Genomic DNA, 6,000 nt, shown 5'->3' with positions numbered 1-6,000 from the left:
GGGCAGAGGAACTGAATAGACATTTTTCCAAAGAAGGCACGCAGATGTCTAACAGGTACATGAAAAGGTGCTCAACATCACTCACCATCAGGGAAATGCAAATCAAAACCACAATGAGATATCCCCTCACACCTGTCAGGGTGGGTGTCATCAAAATACAAGAGATAACAAGTGATGGTGGTGGTGTGAAGAAAAGGGAAACTTCTGCAATGTTGGTGGGAATGTAAATTGGTGCCATCACTCTGGAAAAGAGTAAGAAGACTCCCCCAAAATTTAAAATTAAAACTTCCGTATGATCCAGCAAGTCCATTGCTGGGAATATATCCAAAGGAAATGAAATCACTATGTCAATGAGACAACTGCACCCTCACGTTCACTGTATCATTATTTACAATAACCAAGATATGTAAACAACCTAAGTGTCCATCAACAGATGAATGGATACAGAAAACGTGACGCATATATATGTATATATAATGGAATCTTATTCAGACATTAAAAAAATGAAATCCTGCGATTTGTGACAACTTGGATGGACCTTCAGGGTATTATGCTAAGTGAAATAAATAAGACAGAGAAAGACAAATACCTATGATCTCATTTATATGTGGAATCTACAAAATAAACCGAAACCCATAGAAACAGAGATCAGGTTGGTGGTTGCCAGAGGTGAGTCAGGGGGTGATTGAAATTCGGGAAGATAATCAAAATGTACAAACTTCCAGTTAGAAGATAAACAAGTCCTGGGGACATAATGTACTGCAAGGTGACTGTAGTTAACAACACTGCACTGTGCAATTGATAGTTGTTAAGAGAGTACCTCTTAAAATTTCTGATCACAAGGAAAATAGTGTGTGACTATGGGTGATGACAGACGTCAAGTAAACTTAATGCAGTGATCATTTCACAATATGCACATGTAACAAGCCATTATGCTGCACACCTGAAGCCAACAAAGTTATGTGACAATTGTATCTCAGGAATACTTATCCCAGGAAGCGGGGGTGCGAGCCTGGACTACCTACTGCAGGAGCTGCCCTTGCCCTCCAACAGCAGAGGGTGGTAGTTGTGACAGGGACTGTAGGTCCCTCAAAGCCTAGAATGTTTACTGTCTGGACCTTCACAGGGAGAGTGTGCAGACCCTGCCCTGGAAGACGGTGGTCATGGAAGCAACAACGGCCTGCCTGTGAGCAGGCTCAGCCCAGACAGCTCCTGTGCTCTGCTGTCACCGCATTTACTTCCCTCCACACCCTCAGAGGGAGAGGCTTCAATGTTCCGATTTTACACATGAGAAAACTGAGGCTCATTTGCTTTGAATTATTGACCAAGTGGTGGGGGAAGCTTTGAACTCCAGTGTTCTGATTTCAAAGCCACATCTCAGTCCTGATTTTTAGAAGGTGGAGGTCCAGGCACTGGGGACCCTCCACCTTCCTCACTTGTAGTCTTACTCCAGGGCTGCCATCCCCGAGGCGTCTGGGTGAACACATTTAAACCGCTTACTCTGCACCAGCTGAGCCCTTGGCTGCCAGTCTGTTGTCGCTGCCTGACACCAGCTGAGTTTTACAAGTGAACCATCACCCCCTGCCAGCCCACCTGCCCTGCTATGTGGGGCAGACCCCTCCTAGCCTGATCATTCTAAACCCTTAGCTCACACATTTGCACAACTGCATCGAAAGGGCCCTACTCCCTGTGTGGAGGTATCGACAAGGGGAAGGGAGGGGAGTTTTGGGTGGCCCCTTACTCTGAAGGTGACACATGACAGGGACATGTTCATGTCCATAATGGCACTCAATTTGAAGCTAAGAACATGGTCACAGCGAGGGTTAAAAGCTGAGAGGCTACAAGGCTGCTGAGAAAGGGGCTTGACTATTGAATTGTAAATGTGTAATTTAATTTAAAAATTAGCCTCCTGGGTGATAAGAATTTGCCCCTAAGGCCAGAATTGGCCACCTGACCCCTGGGTACCCCTCAATTCCAGGATGTAATCATCTGAGCATGGAGGGGGCTTAAATTGGGGTGCTGTCCTCTCAGTCATGGTGCACCTGCCCACGTGTGCACCCATGAACTGCAGTTCTCACACATCAAGGCACCTCTCATGCCCTGCCAAGGAGGTCCAGGTCATAAGGAAGGGATGACAGACTGTGAGGTCACACGTGTGCCCCTGCAGGGGTGAATGTTGTATAGGGCAGAGCCCCCCACTCTCACCTCCAGGAGGGGTGCTGGAGGGAGCAGGACTCCTGAGCCCCTAGGCTTAGCAAGCATCCTGGCTGAGGGTGGGGAGGCTGTCCACTCTGAAGTCATAGGTCAGATGGTAGATTGGGGTCCCACCCCCACAGCTCACCAGTGAGAACGTCTAGTCTGTTTTCTCTGTAAACTGGAACCCAGTCACCCTCACCCTCAGAAGTGGGGGCAGCCTGTGTAAATTACAACACAAAGCCCTGGGCTGTTTCAGGTGCCTGGGGGTGTCCAGGCCCCTAGGCCGGGCAGGTGGGAGAGGACATGTATGGGTTAGCAGGTGTGAGAGCAGGGCTGAGACTTGGCTGAGTGCATGCACTCTAATATCCAGGAACTGCGAGCTACCACTAGCAAATCTGTTCACTGAGGCCATGTGTACTCTCCCTTGTCATTTACAATCCCCTGTTTGAACAGAGGCCTCTGAAGTCTATTAGCCACATTGTTGCCTGTCACCACACTGTTGCAGTTCCAGGGTCTCCATTTAGCCAGCTTGAAGGAATAGTCAAACTTTTTCTTAAAACCAGTGACAGAAAACCAAAGTGGCTTAAAGAAGCAAACAGGGCAGGAGAGAATGACTTACCTAACTGAGACATCCACAGGGAGATAGCTTCAGGCAGGGCTGTACCTGGTGCTCAGTGACATCAGCAGAAGTCATCCTTCCCCACCTCTGGGCTCTGCCACTGGTGTCATCTTCACATGGCTCTGCCTTTACGAGAGCAAGATAGTCACCAACTGCCACAGGCTGACATCACCACCCCTCAACTCCCAACTGAAATAGAACTTCTCTGCTCCCAGGATTCCAGCAACTAGGCCTGACCTCCGTGGAGCCTGATTGGGCTGGTGCCCAGCCCTGAGCCAATCACAGTGGCCAGGGAGGATGGAAAATGCTGATTGGCCAGATCAAGGCCATGTGACCATCCTCTCCAGGAAACCTGTGAGCTGTTCACCTGTTTTCAGGTTGGGAGAGTGTGATGTCTCCCAGAGGATCCTGCTACTAGCACAAACTGCAGGTGGCACAATGAGCTGAAATGAGCCTGTCTGCTTGGTGACAAGTGACAGGTCACTTAGTGGTTCCCTGCTCCAGGGAGGGAGGCATGTCCAAACAATATTGGGGCTTCAGAGCCAGAATGTAGTAGAAAAGCCTCCCAGTCTCCCAAAAGGTGGGAAAGTGAGCAGTGACACTGGAAAGGCACTCCTCTCTGTGGCCCTTGGCTTTCTCCTTGTTACAGTGGAGAGTGCAGTGTTGCCCCTGACAGCCCCCTTCCCTGCTGGGAGGCCTTTGCAACAGGTGGAGAGTGCTTGGAAAAGCCCACTTATTCTGAGGAACTGTTATTGTTCCTGGTGGCATTATTATTTTCATGTCACTTGTGAGGTGGGCCCTGAGGGGTCCCTGATCTGTGGGCACAGACACCCACAGAAACTTGACCCAGTATTGCTGTTCATTCAACAATGACTTACCGAGCACCTACTGTGTGTCAGTTTCCCAGGGTAGAGCAGTGGTGTTGACAGCACAAGCCCCTGCCTCACCTCATCTCTGCATCCCAGGTGGGGTCACCAGAATGGGAGTTCAGGAAGCAGAGGACATGGCCGAAGCCTTGTGGGAACCCCTGGGTTTTTCTCTGTGCTGAGGGCACTAGCAGCACACCGATTGTGGGACTCAGTACCCGCAGGACGCAGCATTGATGGGTAAAGGAGAGGGGCATTTCTACAAGCCCATCCTCACTAACCCCAGGCTCCAGAGGGCAGCTCCACTCTGCTCAACCCAAGGGGGCATCTTCCACCATCCTGATCACCCTCTGGTATTACTCCCCGCTCAGATGCACTTTTTCCTGTGGCAGCTACACTCAGAATATGTGTTTGTTTCTCTCCCATGTGGTTAAGTGGACTTCAGATACATGATAGTGATGGAGTGGCTAAGCCTCTGGGCAGATTGCTGGGTGACCCGCGGAAATTGCTGCACATGGTGAGCTCCCTTCTGCCAACCAATGGGCCAGGCCCCACCACTGTTCTGTCTGTTCTACCTCACTTAATCTGCACAGACACTCTGTGCAGGACATCCTGTTATCCCCCATCTCTGATGACCTTGGGTGGACAAAGCTTGGGTTTGAGAAAGTTGCCCAGGTCACATTGTTGACAAGTGGGGAGCTGGGGATTTGCACCCTGGTCCCAGGAGTCTGGATCATGGAAAGGCCTGGGTGGGGCAGCTTATTGCCAAGGGAAGTCCTGCCCAAGCCTCTCCCATGAGAGCCCACCCAACAGCACATCTAGCAGAGTCAGCATTTCCTGGACCAGATGGACAGAACCTCAAAACTTCTTTGCAAACAGATTGTTTCCATGTTCTTTTGCAAACACAGAAAGGCCACAGGCCAGGGAAGGATAAGGCCAAGAGTGTTTTCATTGGGGAGAGTGAAGGACAAGTGTGAAGACACACAGCACTCCCAGCAGCCCTCTCGGCAGAGCCTGCCACTGGGTGAGCAGCTACCATGACTACCTACCATAATCCTGTGAGGTTCATGCCTGTACAAGCCTGCCTGTGAGAAGAGCAAAGTGAAGCTCAGAGAGGTGTGGGGACACTCCAAAGACAAACAGATAAGGTGGGATCATCACCACCATGCTGTGCTGGGACAGGCAGTCACCTGTCACACTGCTCATGCATGGCCTGCTGGGAGTAGTGAAGGCCTGATAGGAGCACAGGAACACTGTGGTGAAGGTGATGTTTCTACCTGGGACAGCTGGTACCGGGAACTCTAGCTGATTCTTCATTGTGCCTGCTTTGAGTGTCAGCATGTTGCAGCCTCATGTAGGGGAAGGGCTGCCTCCTTTCCACACCGGTGCACAAGGAAGAGCATGCACACACTGGCATCACCATAGACCACCGGCAGGATCAGGATCTGGAGCTCAGAGCAGAAACTGCCAACACCAGGAACTGGTGCAAGAGGAGGACCTGGGTGCCCCCTGAAACATTTCTAGTTTTAAAAACATACTTAATTAGGGGGAAGTGATAAACAGTTGATCCCTTCAAAATATTCGGTTATCCAAGGAACAACAGCACCTCAGCATTGTAAGAGGATTAACTCAGTCATCAATAACCATCACTATAGGTATGAGAAAACAGTGTTAGGAGTTACAAAAGGGTCTCAAGATCATGCAGGTCAGAACTGAGAGCCGTCCAAAGCATGTGCTGCATGATAGTCTCTCTAAGCTACCTGAGGCTTGGTCTGCTCCTGACACAGGGCAGATGGTCTGAGAAAACCACACTCCTCAGGGGACCCCAGGGAGTTGACAGAGTTGAGTTTGGGTTCCTGATCATCTTCTAAGTTTGGAATTTTGAGATTCTTCTGCACCTGTCCTTCCTCCAGAACAGAATCTGATTCAGGCGGGATTCCAAGGACTGAGGCATGTGTCAGGCAAGAGAGCAGGCATGGCTGGATGAGAGCATCGCCAGTGCCATCAACAAAGAGGCCAGGGCACTAAGATTTCCAGTGATTTAGCATCCTGGCTGGGAGGGGTCATGTGTTCTACAGTGAGTTCTGAGTATCCTGCACCGCCCTCGAGGACCTGCAGGGGGCGCGCGAAGCCAGCGTGTCTTAGATGGCGGTGCGCATGCACAGTTCGCGTCAGCAGCCAGCGTCTTCCCTGGGGGCGGAGCTTGTTTTCCTCAGGACTGAGCGGGCGGCGCCATGGAAGCTCCGGGACAGCGCTGCCTGCGTGTCCGCGGGAGGAGGACTCTCCCCGCCCGCTGTCTGAAGTTACGCCGGTTTCCCA

Source organism: Camelus bactrianus, chromosome 4 (assembly GCF_048773025.1).
Source record: "Camelus bactrianus isolate YW-2024 breed Bactrian camel chromosome 4, ASM4877302v1, whole genome shotgun sequence".
Taxonomy (NCBI): Eukaryota; Metazoa; Chordata; class Mammalia; order Artiodactyla; family Camelidae; genus Camelus; species Camelus bactrianus.
The sequence above is the reverse complement of the archived record's forward strand: the minus strand, read 5'-3'. Positions refer to the sequence as shown.